The 22,215-nt window shown below is 42.1% G+C and overlaps 1 long non-coding RNA gene across 1 annotated transcript; it reads right to left on the bottom strand.

The window, feature by feature from the left end:
* Positions 1–5,309: 5,309 nt before the first annotated feature.
* Positions 5,310–8,160, bottom strand: LOC148222263 (uncharacterized). The gene is made up of 4 exons (XR_015806408.1): positions 7,948–8,160; positions 6,992–7,108; positions 6,153–6,232; positions 5,310–5,772 (listed from the first exon to the last, which is right to left on the bottom strand). It is a non-coding gene; the product is annotated as an uncharacterized LOC148222263 (long non-coding RNA).
* Positions 8,161–22,215: the final 14,055 nt, after the last annotated feature.

Genomic DNA, 22,215 nt, shown 5'->3' with positions numbered 1-22,215 from the left:
CAGCTTTAATAATAAAAAAAATAAAAAATGAAAAAAAAAAAAAAAAAGGAAAGAAGGAAAGAAAGAAAAAAGAAAGAAAGGTGCCTCAGTTGTCTCGGCAGCTGATCAACAAAGGAGCAGTCGTGAGCTGTAACCTCTTGGAGCTGCAGTCTGGAACATGACACATGTCAGGCTATGATAAATGGTGCGGAGTGTGTGCAATTTCAAGCGCAATGCCCTTGAGATGCTCAGGACCCCGATCGCAAATGTTATTGTTAAATTAAACCTTAAAGGAAGGATTGGGAAGGGGAGGGGTGGGTTTGTGTGTGTGTGAGTGTGTGTGTGTATGTGTGTTTATTTATTTTTATATATATATGGATTTATGAAATGCACAGAAGAGAAGGGGAAAATGGCAAGGTGAGGAGAGAAAAACTTTATATTTCTTTTAATTGAATTGTGCATCTTCTAGGTCTGCTTGAGCTATGGGAGAACTTCAGGCAGGGTTTTTCTATCCTACAGGCATTTTATTACTTTTGCTCCATCACAATTTGATAGCTAGAGATCAGCTAAAGTAGGCAGGTGCAAGATTGGAAAACAGGTAAATAAATAAATAAACACATGCCACAGATGTGCAGTTTTTCTAGCTCAAGTGTTCTGCATCCAGGTACCTTTGAATCCAAATGAGTGAAGTTTCAGAGAGTACTGAGTGCTGATTTTTGGGAGCTGCTGGTCTCTGAGGGCTTGTTTGTTAGTTGGGTTGTTGTTTGATGGCGTGTGTTTGTTTTTTCTGACACAAATACTCACTCTTAAAAGCTGCTCTGAGAAAGAGGCGACGTTTACATCCACATCCCACTGTGAGGAGAGCAGGGACTGAATTTTGCAAGTCGTCCAGGCAGATTTGATCCCCAGCCTGCAAGAATGGCCCTGACATGCAGCTCGTTGCTTCTGTGGTGTCAGCGTCCTTTTTCCTGTGGTTTTGGAGTGGGGACAGAGGCAGTGAACAGTGTTTTAGACAAGCAATTGCAGTAGAGTGAGTGGTCAAGGAGTATGAATAAGAAACAAAGCAACCTCTCCCACATGCAGAATAACCTTTTGCCAGGAGAGGTGGCAAGGAGAGCTCCACAAGCCTTACCCTCTGAATTTTGCATCATGTGGGGGTGTGGAGAGCAGGAACTGGATCTCCTGGGCTTCCATCTCTGCATCTTCCAGGTGCTTCCTTGCTCCTTCCAAAAACATGAGAAACAATACATTCCTACCTTGAGGTTGTCTCTGGTCAGTCTGGACCTGGACTTTAATCTGTTCCTCTCTCCTCTTCCTTCTGCTGCCTATTTTATGTCTTCCATCTTTCCCATGTGCACAGGAGCCTCCAGTTTGAAACTCACACAGATTCCTCAGAAGTCCTCTCTTTACTTTCTCCCTTTCCACTCTCCCTCCCCCACCACATCCATGCTAAGTGCAATTAGTGTAGGCAGTGCAGGAAACACAGTGGAGAAGGGAGCTGTGTAAACGAGGGGGAGGACACGGAGTGGGTGAGGTACGGGGTGGGGGAGCTGGAAAGTGTTCAAGGGGAAATGTTTGCATGGCTCGCATAATTGAAGGGAAAAAAGAAGCAATGAGCAGCATAAACCCTCCACTGGAAAAGGAGATGGGAAAAGCCTTTCAATCATGATGGAAAGTAAATTCAAACTAACAGTAAAAGGTAACAAAGGACTAGCAGTGACTCATTCATTTAGCAAGATATATTGTTTGTTCTAATTTTTACCAGGTCCAAGACAAACCCACTGGTTGGGAACGAGCAGTACAAGAGACCTCCATGACCTATTTAAAACACTTGGGACAAAGAAAACAGGTAGCAGAGATCTGGCTGGATCAGCAATAATCCATCTGCTTATTGCTCCTGGTTGCCTCCATATGACTCATTGTCCATTGAAACCTTCAGAGTGTCATGACAGCATTAAAACCAAGGCTCAGATCTGGAAAATATAACATATTCAAAGAACATTATAGATACCAATGTACTAAGATTATTATTTTTAGATGCATCTTATGAACACCATACAGCTTGTTTTGTACTTTTTGGCTACTGTTGCCTAGCGTCCAGGAAAACTCAAGTCCTTTTTCGGTTCTTTGGAACATTTTCCCCATGTTTCTTATTATTAAAGAAAATAAACATTAGACAAAAGCGGACTTTATTGTATCTATAAATAATTCAATGCAGATGGATTCATGGAAAATACCAGCAGGCAGTTTTTCAGAAAGAAAGAAAGAAAGGGAATGGTTTAAAGTTCGATGGTGAGGAACAGGAAGAGTGAAGCAGTAAGAAACTACAAGATGTGATGAGAAGAATAAACACAAACAAAACGGTAACTAATAAAGGGTAGCTGAACATAAAGATATCTTGAAACAACACTCAATCTCTTTTAAAAGCTTGTATCCTTTAGTTATGAGCTTCCTGCTACTAAGGAAAAGAAAAAATTTGCTCTGTGTCTTGGGAAGTTACCAGAGACTTACATTTAATCATCTCTCATACTGATGTGTTACCTTTCCTAATTTCTCCTTTTGGGGACAGGTGGCAGGGACAGGTGGCATTAAATAATCGTTGAGATGATTATTTAATGATGTATCCCTCCTTTATGACCTATCACAGAACCCCATGGACTTAGAAGCCCATGTGGATGGAGGCCTGAAAACTTGTTGATATTCAATGTTCTGTCTCATCCTAGAAGAACACCTATTGCATTACAACATGGAAGGCTATATGAAATGAACATTGAAAAAAAAGCTTGTCTTGTAGGTAGGAGGAGTGGTGAAGAAATGAGTGGTCAGAAGAAATAAGGGCATTTTTAGGAGGAATGGTGCAGCTTTGCTTGATTGCAAACAGCAATTTTTAAGCCACCAATTTTTGCTGATGTTGCACCAGAAAAGCCTTCCTTGAGGTATTGCTCCTGCCAGGCAAAGTAGAATAAAAGCCAGTTAAGAGCGCAGCTGGAGCCATTGAAGCAAACATAAGGCAAAAACCCCGTGTTATGTGGGATCCCTCCCTGCACCATGTAACACATAGGAAACCTCTTTGTCCTGTCACTGCTTGGACAGGGATTGTATTTTTGTGATGTATCTTGGCTTTTGTATCTGTGCATAACCAAAAGGCAATGGGTACTGAAGTGGAAGGCAGAGGAGCTGTAAGCCAGGTCTGTGGTGAGAGCTGAACGTGTCTCTGCTCCCTAGGAGTGCTTTTGGGAAAGGTGCTGCAGCACTGAGCTATCTTCTGCAAACACAGGGCATCAGGGGAGGGAGACAGGAAGGTTTCCAGGGAAGAGAACCACCCACCCACAGGCGGGAATAAAGGTTTACTTCAGACATTAGAGAAGCAGAAGTAGAAGCACAGAGAGAAATCTTCTTCTTGCCATTCTGCTGCTTTGCCACATGCTGGGGGAGCAGCACATTGTTCTCCAGCTGAACAATGCCCAGTTCCCACCACGTGCAAAGGAAAAAGAATGTGAGCTTTGCTTTGCTTTATTATCAACTTGTGCAGTGCAGAGATAACTGCACAGGCTGCTTGGTCCCCGAAAAGCAAAGATGAATTTTGATCAAAATTGGATTACAGGGCATTTCATTTCTACTTAAGAATGGTTCTGAATTGGTTTCCCATTTACTCAATATCCACAAAAATAACAAAATAAAAACTGTCAAGACAGAATAATGCTGCTGAAAAGAAAAAATAAAGCTAAAAAATTTTCCAAAAAATAATTGGACTGAAACAGCTCCAAGTCAGATTAGCATTAAATCTTCTTAAGAATGATGAAGGCTCTTACAACCAAAGGCAAGTTATTTCATTAGGCTGATTCTGCATATTTAATTCTCAGTGTGCCAATTTAATGTAATATTTTTTGGTTATCAGGGACCGTTCTTTCTTGATATGTAATAATGACATTGCATTTGGTTTAAAAGTAGAAGTCCACAATCAAGGCAATCACAGACTATTAAGTGCTCAGTCAAGTCCCAATCAAATTGTGTTCAAATGGGTTAAAGGGAGACGGTCAGAGCTGCCAATCCCAAAATACAGCCCAGCCCTCCAGCCCATCCTGCGGCCAAAGGAACAGTACTCTCTTGACTTCAGCACTCTGTGATGGAAAATATTTCTGTCCAAAACAGAATTGGCCTGTAATCTGGGTAAGCTATTCAGAGCAAACAGTAGCAAATTTAGCCTTTTCTCCTGTTCACAAATCATCCATGTACGGACTTTGTTGTTTTAATGCCCTTGCATGTATTTGTCTGACAAATACTAAACATAGAAATAAGCTCAGGAGCCTGGTGACATTGATTATATCTTGTATTATCTATGGTAGATTGTGGTATATGACTGGTCCTTTAGGTTACACTGCAATTTAGCCATAGAGCAAATATGTTAAAATACCAGTGTAAAATGTACTAAATCAGATCCTCATGAATTTTAAAGCCTGGAGTCTGAAGCTCTTCCTCAATCTGTTTACCAAATCAGTGCGGCTGCTCTCAAATTAAAGTGCAGTGCCCCATAAGCAAGATCAGTCTTATGAGCCATCATAAACCCACTTTGCACTTGTAAATGACAGCTGATTCAGCTGTAACCTGAAAGCAGCTTTTGGGACCAGAGTATTAAACATTTCCAAAAGTTTCTTACCATTGTCAACCTTCTATACTCTTTCAAAATCATCCAGCACGCCAGGCTGTGGGTTCTGAGTTGAGTAAAGTGTCTGTCCTCAGTGTCCTATTGAAGTGCAACAGTAAAGCCCCCTTTGTCTTAAAATGTTTGTTTTACAACAGCAAGTGTTTGCAAATGTGTGTGTTTACGAAGGGATTGATTGAAAATAAGGTCATAATACTCAAAAGAAGAAAATCTGCATTTGCCAAACAATGTAGAAATGGACATGAGTGTCAGATATGGAGGCAAATTCCATTTAAAGGTTTGAAGGCTCAGTGGTGGCAGAGAGACCAATGTCAGTGTTTGCTACTCTGAGCCTAATTTTGTCAGAAATTGCTGCTTAAGGACCTCAGGTTTCACCTCTCCATGGAGGACATAATGTACATCTTATGGTTTAGTCTTTTTTTCTGGTGCCAAAAAGGCAGAGCCAGGGCTGTAAACGTCTCCAAAACCAGACTAAGAGGACTGAAGCCTACCCGTAGGCACAGACTGTCCAGAGAAATTGTGGATGCCACATTTCTGGGTGTTCAAGGCCAGGTTGGACAGGGCTCTGAGCAATCTGGTCTAGTGGAAGATGTCCCTGCCAATACCAGGGGGGTTGGGCTGGGTGATTTTTAGAGGTCGCTTTGAACTCAGACCTCTCTCTGTGAGATGACTGAAGGGCATCCATACATTCCTTATGCCCTGAGTGGACATTCAGCCAAGAGAATACTTGTTCTATAGTTACACAAAACCTATTTATTAGCTGTGAGAGATCTGATCCTCAAGTATGTGCCAGGGAAAGGAAAGTATTCCCTGGGTCATGTTGTCTCCTCTTGTCTCGGATGTTTTGCAGTATTTCTCTCCAAGAAGAAAACTTTTCTTGCTGATGTGCCAGTCTCTTAAAAAAAAAAAAAGGAAAAAACCAAAAAGACAAAAATTCCCCTTCTGCCGACATTCCCTTCTGAGTCTGGGAACCTCTATTGTCTTTTCTCTGGTAATAAATGATAATAATTAAAGGCAAATACACAATAATTAGTCACACTAGGTTTATCCATCTGGCATACCTGTATCTCATCACTGTGTCTTTGAAACAGATGACAAGCACCATATTGCACAACATCCTGCTAATGGGTCTGAGCAGGGAAAAAGAAGGTAAAAGGGTTACAAAAAAAAAAAAGTAAAGAAAGTAAAAGAAAAAAAAAAGGGTTAGCAACAGGGACTGACATTATAAACATTATAGAATATTTTAAAAAATAGTGGTGGCTGACTGTCAAGTTATAAACCACTTAGTGGCAGATGGGCTTTCGACTGGGGGTTAGGAAAACATGAAAATATGCAGCCCTTGGCTTAAACTACCTCCTCCTTAAAATATTTGTACCTGACATACCTACTGTTGAAACAAAGATCACTTCCTGGAAGATTTTAGCTGAGCATACACATGGATGAGGAAAACAAGCCATCCTAAAAGCTACCTGAAAATTTGGTTTCATTCTGAGGATAAGACATTACAGACCCAGTAATCAGCTATTTTGGTCCCTCTTCTCTAGGTTGATTGATGCACACCAGGAGTCTCTCCATCGCTGTCAGGTCTGCCTGAGAGAAGGCAGGGGAAAATTAATACAGCAAAGAATTTTCAACAAATATTTACTTCTTTAAAAAAAATAATGATCACACAAGTCTGGCATTTGATTTCTGGGAACTTGTGAGAAGCAGAGATTTACTTGTATAAATAATCACAGGGAGCCAATTTCAGTCACATGCATTCAGATTTCGATTAAACCTCCACAAGGGCTTCAACTCCCTTTCAAAGAAAAAGCAGACCCTGGCATGCTCTGAGAGCTGATTGTCTGGTTGTAATGATTTTTGGGTTGCAGTGCAGTCATGCCCAAGACACTCTCTGTGGAGCTGGGCCCAGCTACGTTACCTAGCTGCATAAAAACAAAGCAAGCAAACAAAGGCAGTGCCTGACCAAAAGCCTTCACAACCTTGGTGTAAGATAAGCATCAAGCACAAAAGTGATTTTGTGCTTCCCCAGGTCTAACTTGCCTGAGCCTTGCAGAGCTGATAGCTGAAAGCTACCAGATGGCACTCTCTAAAGCAATAATATTAATTTTTAAAGTAGTCTATAATAGATTCTGAGGTAAAAAAAAGTCATTTGTAATTTACACCCACTACCTACCCATCCAAGCTTCAAGGCAAAATTTTCTTTCATAAACATCAAGCTGCCCATCAAGCTGCCCTGACACTTGCACTCTGTGAAGATTTGTATCTGGCTGGGATTTAGGGAACATCTCAATTCTTCCTTTGCAATGAAGGTGCCTCTTCTCTAGGTGTCAATGAGCTGAAACTCACCATAAGTCATGGGTGGTTGATGTGATGCCAGCAGCTGTACTGTTCTCTGTTGAACATCCCAATCTCAGGAAGAGAATAACCATGACCCTGGCCAAACTTCCCTGCACTCAATGCATCCTGGTGTTTGTAAAAATGATAATGGAAAATTGGTTCATTTTCATGTAGTTCTTGTGCGTTAGGATCCCTGATCATACAGGAAGATAAATTATGGAAAGTGTGGAGGGAGGTTCTACAGGTGATGCTCCCCTAACACCTCCTACTTAGCTCTGTCTCTGAACATATTAACGTAGGGAATGTATTATTAACTGAGTTGAGAGAACTAATTTTTATTTTATATACACCTGAAGCTTATCTTGCACAACTTTGCCTCCCAGAAGCATTTCAGCCAAGCTAAGCCCACTGGCATACATCACGCACAATAACCTGTGATGCTCTTGCAATAGTCTGTAAATGCAAAAAAATGCATTGGTCTGCAAATGAATTGTCTGGGAAGAACCATGAGGCTCTGGGCTGAGGAACTTATATAAAACCAGAGCAAAACCCTGGAGTTTGTCATTAATTCTTCCTAGGTAAATTAACTGGGGACAAGCTTTTCAAAATACTTCCTGTACATATTTTCTATACAAAGAGACCTTCTCTTGTTTGTTTCTCTCTTCCTCTGGACAGTCCCTAGTGATGTTTTTCACAGCTCTTATGGAAGCAGCTCATTGTTCTGCAGAGACTTAATTAAAGTGTACTTCCATGTGAAATTAGGCTATTGTATTTATTTAATCTTTATGGTAATTGCTGTAGAAGGGCTGTGACTGTCTGTATCCTACTCTCACACCCACGTCCCTCCCCACCCCATGGCCACCACTCCCTGAAGGAAATGGCAAGTTGTTCTGCCCTGGTTGAACTCCTCATCTGCTCAAGTGATGCATTTGAACTTTAACCCACAGACAGCAATATTTGCTCACCATGCCAGCGTCGTTCACAGGCTGAAGGTGTGCTGGAAATGCTCTGCATGGTCATGGTTTTCTTCTGCCAGGTAGCAGCTGATACTGCATTGACTTCTTACAACTGTACTGACCTATTAGCAGAGCTCATGTAGTATTTCACATTTCCTGTGCCAGTCCATAGGTCTTTCCTAGGCTAAATTTTTTCTCGAATCTGTTCACTCCATTGTCATGGGAAAGCTTTTTCTTAAAATTAAAAACTATAAATGTTTGAGTCCAGCTTAATCACCTGAAATGTTAAAGATACAATGTCAATGAACATACAATTGCCAGGTAACATTTATGTCCAAATATTATCCATGCAAAGCATAAAATGAAGCTCTGGCATTTGATTGCTCTTGTTGGGGGTAGGAGGAATTGTTTTAATTTGTTTTCAGAACATTTCTACAGTGAGATGGGTCTGTTTTCCAAAGAGATGTTGGTAAATTGAAAACAACATCAGGTTTCATTGAGTCCACTGTGCCTGGAAACGGATGAGTAGAATTGCAGTGAGGAATAAAAATCAAATAAATGTAATTAAAGCCTCCAAATGGTCTGATGCCAATGTGATTGGCATTTTTTATTTTGTCCTCAAAGACTGAGCTCCCAAAAAGCGTTTGTCCTGAGATGCACCAGCAGACAGGCAATCTGCCCCCCTCTCAGGCCATAACTAAAGTTCAAGTCTGACTCAAGAGAGTCACATCACAGGAAGAGGAAAATTGAGGTCTCTGGCTCATCACTGTAAAGATGAAATTGCATTTTCTGTCATACTCTAACATCCTGTTTAAATTACTATCCCTGCAATCCTCTCACATACAGAGAGAGGATTCATATTTAACATAATTTTTCAGATTGTTTGAATAAAACACAAGAATCCAGCTTTTCATAAATCAGTTGTCTGAAGGACAGATTATAATCCAAAGCATTTCCAGAAATTCTCTCATCTGTCTTCTGCCAGGTATGCATTTTATGCAATTGATAACCTCCACTTTGTTTCCATATGAACTGACTATTCTCTTTCATTCTGTCCCACAGGGCTCCATGCTGGCCCTGGTGCTTCTGAAGCTCTGAATTGGCTTCCTCTTCTAAATCAGCATGAGGAGTGAATTATTATTGCAACATCACATCACTATCACTCAGATTCACTTTGATTTATCTGCAGGCTGATCCCAACAGCCCAGCTCTGCTTTCTTGCTGGGTTGATGCAGCTATTGTTTCAAATCTGGTGGTAGAGACGTCGTATCTGTGCTCTTTCTTTGCAGTTTGCCTTTCTGGGTGGTGGGCTGTGTAACTCCATCCTGACATAAGGGACACGTCCACCACTTTGGAAGAAGATATGAGAAACCAGTCACTAGGCAAAAATGGAATAATTCATCTCCACTGCACTGCAAAAGCTTTAACCTAATCCTTTGGGCACAGAGAATTGGTTCAACTCGAGGTTTTATAGCCATTCAAAACTTTTTTAGTGTTAACCCTGACTATTCCTCTTCTCCATGTAACTGTCTGATGTCTGTATAGATCCCACTGAAGTCTGACTCTGGGGAAATCTTCCCACAAAATTAACTTTTCTGACACTCTAATACCTGAGCTAGTATTTCTTATTCTGTTTCATTTTTTGTTGCAATGACAACAAGGTAAAGAAAGGATGATTCATAACTTCTGAAGAGGCATAATATTCAAATATCTGGATGATCTATATGGAGTTTGAGGATGACCCTTCATAGGTGCTGTGTCTGCATGTCAAATGAGGCATCTTCCAGTCTGAGAGGTCTTCCCATGTTAGGAAAGCACCAAATTTAGGAGGTACCTAAAACAACCAAAGGTGTTAAAAATGAGTAATCTGCTCTTTTGCTTGTTTTTCCCTGGAGTTGGCTCAGTTTTTAGGTAAAGGGAATCTGGGGGATTGTTTGTGGGACTTCAATTTTTCTTGGTTTTGTTCCATAGCTGTGACCTCAGCTATCTGCAATCTGTTTCTACACATTCCCCCTTGTGCAGGTCTAGAAAATGGGAGCATGAGCTCAGCAACCCAAATGAGCTTCCACCTGCAGCCCCTCCTGAGTATATCTCCTTAGACCCCCACCCTATTTGGAATTCCTTCTTTTCTACAATGTCTCCTCTCCTCAGAGAATTGCTCTTTTATTGAGCTTATTTTTGGACTCCAAAGGTGCTGTCAGGAAAGGCAGAGATGACAGTTCTCTTTGATGCAAACCAGGTAATACAGCTGCACTTGCTGGCATGTTGTACCTGCAGGAGTGTAGGGAATGCATCTGAGGGGATGTTTGATCTTCCATGACTATCTCTTATAAACCCCTTTTTATATGGTTTATATACACCCCACATGTGTCCAGGCACTACAGCACCAAGGACTGATCTCAAACAGAGTGTGGCTGTGTTTAAACTGGCCAGTGTTATCCTTCAACCCCTGAAAAATCCATGGGGCCACACCTTACCGGGCCTAAAGGAAAGAAACAAGGAAAAACAAACAAAAAGCCCAGCGAGTATGAACGGGCAGAAACTTCAGCTCCATTATCACTCCCCTTCATCTGCTCAAAAACCCTCGCTGCAGGGGTTGTCATGGTGATGCAGGTTTGACCTCTCACTTTTTACTCTTCCAGGAGCTAAAAAGGTAAAAATGAGCCATTCTGTCTCGAATGAAAATCAACCTTCCTCAGTCAAAGGACGCTGAATTGCTTTTTCCCTTTGTCAAACCCGAATGTTTCCATAGGCGACACAGAAATGTATAAATAACCAGCATTGGCCTCAAGGAGCTCCTGTGGGATGTGGCAGTGACCATGGTGGATGGGGTTCAGCAGGAATGGCCCATCTCTAAGTCTCCTAGAAGTCACAAGATGCCTCATCTTGCATTTCCCCTTTGCCACCTCATTCTGTCTCTGCAGCCAGCTCCTTACTCAGCCACTTCAGCGTGGGGCTCGTGCTTGTGGCAGCTCTAGGGCAGAAAAATCAAACTATTGATTGAACTGTGTGGCAGCCTCATAAGGCATTATTAGCAGCCTGCTATAAGCAGGACCAGAAAGGGTAAAACCATTTATTTTTATTAATATTCTTGAGAGTTGGGCCTTAGCAAGCCTGCCATTTCCCTGGGTTGGCAGTAAAGTCATTGCACCATCTCCTTGCTCCTGGATGAAGCTGGCAATGCATGTGGAGGTCCTTCTGTTTGTGTGAGGGGTGGCCGAATGTATTGGGATAGAGCCCTTGTCTGAACGAGGAGCAGAAGTAATCTCCTTCTGTCGATTACTATTGAATCTAAGTCCTGTGCTTTGATAACCAAATCCTTCCCTGCTTGCTCATTCCCCCCATCCAGTCTTTCCTCCCACCACTTTCACGCAGTGCCAGGGTAGCTTGACATGTGAAACCAGCATGACTTCAAATCAAATATTCAGGTTAACGACAAGCTGGCCTTGAATGAAACATTTGAAGAACCTCTGATGCAAATTCCCTGATGCTTAACACGGCTCCATCAAATCTCTTCCTGCACGAGACTCTTTCTACCAGTTCTACCTTAAACAAGAGGTACTGAATTTATTTGACAGAATCAAAACAACCTAAGATATATATATATATATAAATACACACACACACATATATATTTTGCATGTGTATGTGTATTTATATATGTCATATATATATATATATATATATATATAAAGTGCCAGCCTTAAAATCCTACTAAACTGCAACTGAAGTCTGGAGTCATCTAAAGTTCAAATATTTCCCATGATTTTGGTATGGAAGTTTCTGAGAACAAGTGTTTCTGGATGGTGTACCGATGTGGAAGGTTCTCAGAGCACCAGTTAACAGGAGTTCAGGTCCTCTCCAAACACCACTGTCCTCAAACCAGGGACCATCTCTCTGAAGATTCTTCACTCACACATCCTTCCTTCCACTTTTCCTTCCTTACAGATGAATCTTTAGTAAAATGTGGTCAAGAGTCAGGGTCTGACAGTTCTTCCCCCCAGCCCCTGTGCACTCACCAACCCCCAGACACACTCCAGTGCCTGGGCCATCCCCTCAAAGGTTTTGTGCCTGTACCCCTGAGGTGTTTCAGCAGAATTAAGGCACTTCTGCCTCCCACCTTCTCCAGAGGCAGAGCTGTGCTGAACACCAAGTTCCTCCAAGACCATCACTCAGACTCAGCCATGGGACCTTCTTAGACCTTTCCTTTTGCTCCTTTGCAAATCAGCAGTACTCATTGAGGCACTAGGGCCTCCTCCTTGCCCACCATCTCAATTAGTAACTTCAAGCATTTTGAGAGCTGAAGAATATGGGCAGCTCCTGCCAGGACTCACCTTTTTCCTTTGCCACCCTCCTTGGTGTATGCAACACCTTCCCTCTGCTCATCACACACAGCAGCCTGGGCTGTCCTTGTCACAGGGCTCATGCTGCACCTCTTGCTCATTTCTGGAAACAGCCCCAGGCTTTCCCTTTGAATCCATCACCTCCTCCAGCTCCAGCAGTGACCATCTCTACAAGAGTCACCACGACCTCCTGATTCATTCAGGGGAGGCACATCATGAAGGGACACAGCAGATTGCTTCTTACTCTCAGCAAGAAGACCATGATGCCCTGAATTATAAAAACAGACAGTATAAGTAAAAACACTTCAAGAGTATCTTGTGGAAGGGCATTCCACAGGTTAATTATGTCTGTGAAACTTTTCCTTTACAACAGTGCAGCCCAGTGAGTCTGACTTGCCTCCATAAAAGGTGGCTGTCATATTCCATGGAATTCATTTCTCTAGCACAAACAAGCATTCTCTAAGAGCAAACTTTACAGGAGAAAAAAAATATTTTCTCAGACATACTCTTTTGTCTTAATTTCAGTTATACCAAAAGCAAATGTACTTCTACTTACTTTGGGGTGTGAGGGATTGAAGTAATTAGTGCCCTGATCCCATTGTTTTCGTATTGTTAACACTCTAGAAATAAGTGAGGGGACGTTATGAAGGTGTTAATTTCTGTATATTTATGCTCAGAAGTTCAGCCCTGAAAAACAAATTTAAAAGAACTTACCACTACTGTTTCTCTCTCTCTGTTATCCTGCATTTTCCACAGACTGAAAGATATAAGTCATTAGATAAATGACTGCCTGTGGAATGCTATAGCTGCAATGTAAACTATGAAGACAAAATCCATAACAACAACAAAAAAAAATAACACCTCCCTCAGAGAAAAGTTCTGCTTTTCACATTTAAATGTACTAGTTATCAGTTATTCCTGTTTACAGGGCATTAAAATACATGCTGTTTCCTAAGTACTGGTGCAGCTCTAACTAGACTCAATCTTGGAGCTAAAATAGAACATTTTTTACCAAGAATTATAATGTAAAACTGTTGTCTAAACATCTCTCCTCCTTACTAGGTCTCTCTACAGTTTTCTCCAGAGAATCCTGCTTTTTCTTTATAGCATCATCATTTATGTCTTTGTTTATTAGTGGAATGAACTTGTCAGTAATTCCCTTCCCACCAGCCAACCTTTGTCCCAGCTCCCTACGTGCTCATCTCTCCAGCTTGGATCAGACACAATGGAAAGAGCTCCTGCCAAAGTCATTTCAACATCAGCTGTTCAGCCTGCTGCAGGGTGAGGAGGTCACCCCTGGATCCTCACTGGTGGCCTCTGGAGCCCAGAGGTCACTGTGGGACCAGTGAGCACTGACCAGGGCTGCAGTGGCCATCCCAGTGCCTCTGGTGTCCAGGTGTGGCACTGTGAGGTGGAAGGGATCTTGCAGGGTGCCCTGGACACAGCCACCGACCCAACCCAAGGGGTGGGAAGAGGTGTCTGGTGGAATTCCTTACTGGGCTTGGCTGCCACAATGCTAGAAGCAACTTTAATGCCCCAAACCCCTGAGATATGAGTCAAATTCCAGGATTCATCTGGTTTCACCACTCTAATTCACCAGTTTAACCCATACACTGCCTGGACACATCCTGCAGATGCTCCATCCTTCAAAAAGACAAAGTTTATCACTCCCCAGTACTTTGCTTTTAACTCACAACTTCTGCTTTCAAGGCTGCAAGGATACTCAAGTCTGACTTTGAGTCCTTCTGTGATTTTTAGGTAAACCAGCTGGGGAAATTAGTGACAAATAAACTCTTGCCTGGAGTTGGAGCAGATTAGCAGCAGAGCCCCTGTGAACAGCTCCTCTCCAATGGGGGATTCACTGCACGAGTGACTCTGTGGGTTGAGAAGTTGCTGCATTTCAGCTGATCCATGGCAACTGTCTGTCCATGGCAAATATAAGATAATTTAAGGGAGTTTAATCCTTTTTCTTTGCCAGTCCACATGATGAGTTCGTGCGGGGTGGTTGGTACACAGTAAATTCACACCGTAATTTACTGTGCACTAATTTCCCAAAGCTTTTAATTTCACAGTGTCTCAGTTTCCTCATCTGTAAAAGAGAGATAATAAATACCTTCCTTTCTGGCAGGAGTGCTCGAGATCCTTCAGCAGTAAACATAAAAGGAAACATTTTTAAACAGTTACTTACAGAAACTTAATTTTTGGTGTAAACAGTTATTTGTGTCTGATCTTATATTGCAACAGAATGAGACTAGATGTAAAAGCAATAAAATTTGAAAAGTAAATAACTTCTGTTGAAAACAACCAGGATACTGACCACAATATTATTTATATGCAACTGGAATTGCAAATGCATTTTAAAGCTTTCTGTTTCAATCCATCTGTGATTCCTTATAAAGGGGAAAAAACTAAAATTATGTATTTGCCATAAAGATGCACTAGACTGTTTTCTTTAAAAAGAAGCAACATGTGTCAGGAAGGCCTAAACTTTGTATTTCTCAGGAGGCCCTGAACTTCTTTTTGAGCGAGTGATGCATGATCAGACCCAGAAAACAGTGTGGTTTTATTTCAGATTTTTCTAGACTGTAATAGCCCAAGGGTATGTGCTATAAACTGGAGGAGTTGGAGGAGACCTGTTTTTAAGAGGAACGTGGTTAGGTTTCTGTTTCTGATTGGAAAGTTTGTTTTAAACTTTTCTTTTAGGGGAACATTTGAAAACTGGTAGCAGTTTCGATGATGACCAAATTCACGTCACAATCCCAATCCCTGGGAGTTATCCTATTCTTTCTGGTGCAGCTGAGACTTCACTAAAGGAAAATTTGCCATCAAAAATTATTCTTCATGCTGAAATCATGAGTATAATATTAAAACCTAAAGCCTGTAGAGGTCAAGAAGCAAAATGAAAATCAAGAACTTTTTTCCATTAGCATCCATATACTGAAAATTCAGATTAACATATAAAAAGGAAACACTTGAAACTTGTGTATATGGATATAAGACTCTTTTTTTTTCCCCCTCAGCTGCTGAAGAAACTTTTAGATCTGCTCCCGCTCTAGCAACAAAGCAGTATAAATTGAAAATGCTTTCCATTTCTTCCTTTTCTAATTCTTCAGGTATTTCTGAGTGATATTTCACACAGGCAAAGAACAGCTAATTCCAATCAGCGGTTGCCTCCTTGAGAGAGTTACAACGAGGTGCAAGTCAGCTCTGCTCTGTTCCATGGTACTCAACTGCCATCCACTGGAGGAGAGAGGCAGAGGCAGGAGCTCTTCTCAAATATTTAAGTCACAGCAAAAATAAAAAAGAAAGTATGAACTTGGGTCGTACTACTTTGCTTATTTATCTGTTCTCTTGTGTCTCCCTAACATGAGGTACAATTGAAGTTAACAAGTCTGAGAAAATACAACTGATAAGAAAATAAACTGACAAGAAAATCCTTTCGTTTTCTTGACCAAGCAAACGCAGTAGTGGCTGTCCTTAAGCACTGTCTATAAATCCAGTAATTCTTAATGGCCGTATGAAGAGAAGGAAAATGAAAGGAGTGAAGGAAAAGGAAAGGAGTGAAGGAAAACCACTTTTAAGATAAGATCACTGTTTGATCCAGTTTAGGATTCTTAGAGCACAATCTTTTACACTAGAAAGCACACAGGAATCTCCTTTAGTATGCTTATATAAATGTTAAATTCACAAAATATCACTGATTAAATAAAAAACAGTTACAATAAAAGTCTCTAAGTTCTGACTGCAACAAGAGTAACAGCAGAAAACAGGCTGGCTGCAGCCAGGGATCTTGTCCATCTGCCCGACATTTTGATGCCTCAGCTGACTCGAATTAGGAGAGAATAACTTGGAAGATTTTTGAGTGCATCCAGCCTCAAGTTAAGAGAGTCCTCTGAAGCAGTGACTTATATTGCTTAAGATCATGCAGGGAGCTCCCAGTTGTGCTCTTGATGGCTTTATTAGAAACACAGTGGTGGATCTGTGCAATATAAAAACCATCCAGGAGAGAGCTTCAACACCTGACCCCCCTCTCTTTGCAAGGCACAGAAATATTTGGGTGCGAGGGAGAAAAAAAAAAAAAAAAGTTGTGAGTGCTTCACCATTCCCGGTACCTCCCATCACCGCGCCCTTTCCCCCCAAAGATGCGCCTCCCATGCAACACATGTTGGAGTGAACTCTGCTCCTTGGAAAATGGGATGACACGGTTCCCCGTGAAGGCAGGCAAGGACATTTCCCTTGGATTCCTGTGGCTCCACGCTGAAGGATGCTGTGTTTGATTAGGCTGAGATCCTCGGTACCCTGAGATCCTCGGTACCCTGAGATCCTCGGTACCTTGAGATCGAGGTTTTTTTGTTTCTGACGAGGCCCTTGACAGCTGAGATGGGCGGCTCTTGTTTGATTGTCACTCTCCATCACGCTCAGGGAAAGCAGGGCTGGAAAGCTGGGTGGAAATATCCTTCACTGCCTTCCCTTCTGCAGGAGCCTGACTTGTGCTTGACTCGTGCTCTGCAAATGCCGCAGTCCTCGCGTAGACAAAATCCTACCAACTCGGAGGTTTAGTTTGCCTGGCTAAAGGCTGCAGGATTTGACCTCTGGAAGATCATGCTAAGTCCTCGCAGCTCTGATTTTGAGTTTAAGCTTTGGCCTGGAATAACAATGACTGTGAGGGAAGCAATAGGTTATGAGCTGGGTTAAATGATACCTGCTTCTTGCCAGAAAGTCTAACTGTATTCAAGCAACTTCTGTTCTCATTTTGCATTAAATAAATATATAAAGATGTTCAAACTTCCTATCTGAGCTGCAATAATGAAAATCATGTGCACATTAATTTGTACAGGGGTCACCGAGTCTCCCCAGCTCAACGGTTTTCAAACAGAGTGCGTAGTAAGCCCATAAAACATTTATTTTTCATAATTTATGAAGCATTACATATTGTGAGTCCACAATGCCAGCTGACGTAATACGTGATAAATTTGAAATAACAAAACATTTCTCATGTATTTTCCTCCTGATGTGACAATGTGGGACATAAATTTAAAAGAAAGTTCCCTTAGAAGACAAAAGCAAGGCAAAAGAAAAGGCTGCTCTTAAATCAATAAATACTTATATTACACCAATTTATTGAGCCATTCCCCCACTCCAAGGCTGTGGCTCCCAGCTTTTTGAAGCCTCTTTCTACCCCTGCTTCAAAGCTGGAATGAAAGGCTGCTGGAGTGGGTCACTGGTGCCCCCCACGAGTCGCAGGGGTGGCGGCGATGCCGCAGCTGCCAGCGCTGCCCTGTCCCTCCACGGCCACCAGCGAGGGCTTCCAGCACAGCTGCTCCCTGTCCTGAGCCTGGAAAAACCTCCCCAGGAATGATGACAGGCAGCAGGGCACAAAATCAATACCGTGTAAAGGTAATTTTCCTCCGTAACAATTATCATCCCTGTATTCCCAGGAAGAGTAGCAGTGAAAGGCTTTGCACTTTGAAGATAACTTTCTAGTGCTAATTTAGTAGGCATGCAAATACGTAATTGCAGGATTATAATACAGAGCACAGAGTACTGCAGAAAACACTTAGAACTCACCTATGTGGCTCTGAAAGCCAGCTGATAAATTCTTGTATTACAGGAAACACCTTACAGGCTGAAGGTTGAGATTCTCAGCATCTGTAAAATTGCCAAGTGACTCCTACCAAGCACTGAGTACCTGGTGCTCAGCACTATTTGGTTTCATTTTGTCTTGTTTTGTTCAATTCAGTGCACCAAAGCAATATCTGCTTCAAGAAAACGCTGCAGTCCAAGGAAGGAAAAAAATGTGGAAGTTATTTGAATGCATGATGCAGAAGAGGAGTGAAGGACAGAGCAGGGTAAAGAGGTTCAGGGACTTTGTCTGGTGTCAGTACTCTGTTTTATAAATAAACACAAAAATATTTAAAGATTGTGAAAAGGCAACTTAGCAATAAAATAATGATCTTTGGTTTTAAGTTCAGCTTTTATATTTGTGGAAATTGATTAGACTTTACACCAGAAGCCCAAATGAGAGGGGAAAAAAATTAAAATCCATATGAAAAATATCCAGCAGGAATGATGTGAAGTTCAGTGTGCTAGAAGTCAGCTTTCCCAGGAAAAGACACAGCACATCCACCACAGCCAGGCGTGCAGGGACATCTACTGGCAGAGCAGCCAGACCTGGCCTTGATGAGTACAAAAATCTCATTTCACACAAAAAAAACACATCAGTTTTTGTGGCAGCAGAAGGTTTTGGCTGATCAAGTAAGAGGAATATGTACAGAAAAGGGGGAAAAGACACTGACTTGTGCCAGGGGTGAAATTAAGCTTTTGTACAACACATCTCAGGGTGGGGTGTCCTTAGCTCAGCAACCCTGGCTGCAAAACCAAAACCATGCCCATGGTGGGGATGCTGGGCCCACAGTCTGTCTCACCCTTCCCAACACTATTCCTACACCCCTTTCCTGCTGATTTGGCCCTGTGCACAGGGGAAGCAAGACTCAGGTCTCAGCACAGAGTTCTCCTGCTTAGCCTTGGGGACAGCAGTGAGGTCTGGCTGCTGTTTCCTCCCTCTACCCCAGCAGCAGATACTCCAGGCAGAACATTCCCAGAAGTAAAAGGCTCCTTGCCTCTTCCCTGCCCTTTAATATAACCACAGGAGACAAGACACATTTAATCCTTTCTGGAAAGATATGTACACCAGACTGATGAGATAGAGCAGGAACCAGCCTGACCCCAACATTTGAAACACTGCCTACCCTTTCTCGAGACAGGGTGAGGATCACAAGCCAGGCAGCCTTACTGTAAAAAGATAAGAAGTGTTTGTTTTTCTCATCTCCAGACCAAGACAAATTTCTCAACTCCTTGTAGGAGTCCTGATTCTATAACTCATAAATGGAAATAAGTGTCTTTCTCCCCACCCCCACCCATGGCGTCTTCTCCACATACTGTTTTCTGCCCTCAGGGTATCTGTTCTATACTTCCAAAAAAAGTCCATCTGGTTATTTTACTGTAACACACTTATCAGAACTGTAAGATCATAGAAAAAACATTTGAAAAGGACCTCTGGAGGTTTCTAGGCCAGCCTCCGGCTTCTTGGAGCTTCATTAACATCAACACCAGATCAGACTGAGGATGCTTTTTGTGTAGGTGATCCCTGAAAGTCATCAAGGAGAGAAATCCCACCACTGCCCTGAATGACATGCCCTAGTGTGGTACTGAACTCCAGGTAAAGAAGTTTAGTTCTAGTTTTAGACATAAGACATTAGTCTTGAAGTGAAACACTCATCCTTAGTAGCTGAACATTGTTCAGCAATATTGAAATTCCAGATTGTACCTGGATTTCAAAAGCACTCATTGGGTTATTTGCATTTCAGTTTTAGTTCAAATCATCTTTCCCTCCAGCATGCACCCTTGGGAAGGCCAAAACTGAGCTAAGTCCAGATTTCTAACACACCTCCACCAAGCAATGGGGAAATAAAAAGGTTGAGAGGGATTGACAGACCAGGCAGGAGAGCTGGGAAGCAAGGGACCATAGTGATTTGCACAGACAATGACACAGAGACCTAAGATGGGACTCCTACAAACACCATGGACATGTGCTGCATTTAAGTCCTATTTCATCCACCCTAAATATACTCACTTTTACTTTGATTACACAGGGCTTTCAGCATTTTTAGGCTCTTCCCAAAAGCAGCTGCTAAAATCCAGCAAAGTGTTTCTTTAGAAGTAAAGCACCTACAAAATCTTTCACTTAGCTGACATTATGAAATCAGAAAATTATATGTACGATTGCATTCCTTACAGTTATATACTTCATTTAAAACATTTCACCTGCTTTTATTTTTTTTTCTTTCCTTTTTTCCCAGTCATTACACAACATCTGAAAGATAAGAGAGGGAAATCATTTTGTTACTTTAAATACTTATCTCAAGCTCTCATTTTGAGTACATCGAATACATGCACTGTGCTAAAAAATGCACAAGGGAAAAAATTCCAAGGATACAGCTAAGAGATTGTGAGAAGAAAAAAAAACAGAAAACAACAACAGCAGATCATAGAAGAAGAAGTGTCTAAAAAATGAGAAACAACAAAAAAAGGGACAGAACTATAGCATGGTAGAAGAAAAAAATAAATATACCACATAATTTATTGCAGGGAGAGTTCTGAAGAAAATGTCTTGTGAAATAAATATAATGCTCATGAGGACAAGAGATCTCATTCATATCCAATCTGTCTTGTGTAAAGAACTAGGCAATAATGTTCAAGTAAGTGAGTCACTGCGAGCTCTCCCAGTTCGGCTGAAGATTGCTCAATAGAAATAATAACAAGCCTCAGAAAAAAGACAGTGTAAGTACAGGTGGGAAAGGGAGACAAACTCAGAGCAATAAGTACATACAAAATATCGAGATTGCTGTACAAAGTAAAAGCATGATATGTGTCATTCTCTGCCTTCCAGACTATTCCTTCTGTGCCAGTGAAGGTCTGTGCCCAGGCTGACAGCTTCCCTCTGCCCCTGCTTGAGACAGCACAGATGTGAGCAAGCTGGGTAAAGGGTGATTTATTTATGGATCCAGAGCCAGAGATTCCTCAGTAAAGGATCTTCAACTCCATATTCTGTTCCTCATAATGAGCCACGGATGCTCAAGTCCCAGAAAATGTCAAGTGCCCTTTGATGCCACCACTGTCCTGTTGGTGGAGGATGTAGTGAGGATCAGGGAGGTGGTAGCTCAGGATGCAGGTGCTTTGGTAAATGACAATGATAGACATTTGCCATGAATTAGCTACATTTAACCTTTATAAAGGGGGATAACCTTTCGTGTCCATGTGGTCTTCCATAGGTGGACTGATGGTGTTTGAAGTCAAACAGGATATTGGCAACCCTAGCAGTGCAAACTGCTCCTGGACACATCAAGAGATCCCAGAACTGACACGTCCTTGGGAGAGACTGGATTTGGGGAGCACAAGAACAGCATCACACAGCCCTGGCACTGCCCAAGCACCGTGTGCTGGCACAGTGACCTGCCAGAAGCGGGAGGGCTTGCCTATGGTGAGAGCAGAGCATCCTATTCCCCTCAAACTGGCCCTGCCTGCCAGGAGCAGGGCTGGACCCTCACAGAGCCCACAGCCCCTGTCTGGGCACCTTGTGCAGGCAGAGGAGAAGAAACAGGAATCTTCAGTGAGTGATTCATCGTGCTCTAAAATCTGAGCCTGTGGGAATGCTTCAAAACACACAAGTTCATTTCCTCCCAAAATGCAGCAAAACTGGATTTGGTTTTTCCTTAACTGCTTCTGTCCTCGCAGGTCTCTCAGAAACATTTAAGAGAAAAAAAAAAAAAAAAGGGATTTGATACTTTTGATGTAAACCTGTTTTGGCAGGTGTGAGGTGGGAAGGGAGGAGGGATTAACAGGATGGCAGAAAGATCCACTGATGACTGCATCTGAATAGGGCTTTTTCCAGCCCAGGATTACAGGTTCAGAGAAGGGATCTCCTTGTGACTGCTGCTTTTAGCTGCTACTAATGTTTACATAGCCAGGCTAAAATACAGTAGGAAAATTGTTTTGTCTGGTTTTGCTTCCACTTTTTCCTCAATTACTGGAGGTGAGGCAGCAAGGAGACAGCACCATGTGAAAACCAGCAGTGGGGAGAGGAAGGGAGGATGTAGGGAATGGGCATCAGTATCCAGCTATTGGACATCTGCAGTGAAACCATCCTCATCCCTGGCGAAACAAAAACACCACTGGAGTACAACTCTGCCTGCTGGGTGGTCCAGCATGTCCAGGAGCACCCAGCAGGAGCCTGAGCTGCAAATTTAAATACTAAAAAATTCTGATAGCCTAAACTACTTAGAGAGAAAAAGGCTATCGACTCACATTTGGAAAAATGTCCTCTTGTCTGCACAACTCTACATTTTTCAAGCTAAATTTGGAGTTTTGGCTACTG

Source organism: Sturnus vulgaris, chromosome 13 (genome assembly GCF_052056855.1).
Source record: "Sturnus vulgaris isolate bStuVul1 chromosome 13, bStuVul1.hap1, whole genome shotgun sequence".
NCBI classification, from domain to species: domain Eukaryota; kingdom Metazoa; phylum Chordata; class Aves; order Passeriformes; family Sturnidae; genus Sturnus; species Sturnus vulgaris.
The sequence above is the reverse complement of the archived record's forward strand: the minus strand, read 5'-3'. Positions and strand labels throughout refer to the sequence as shown.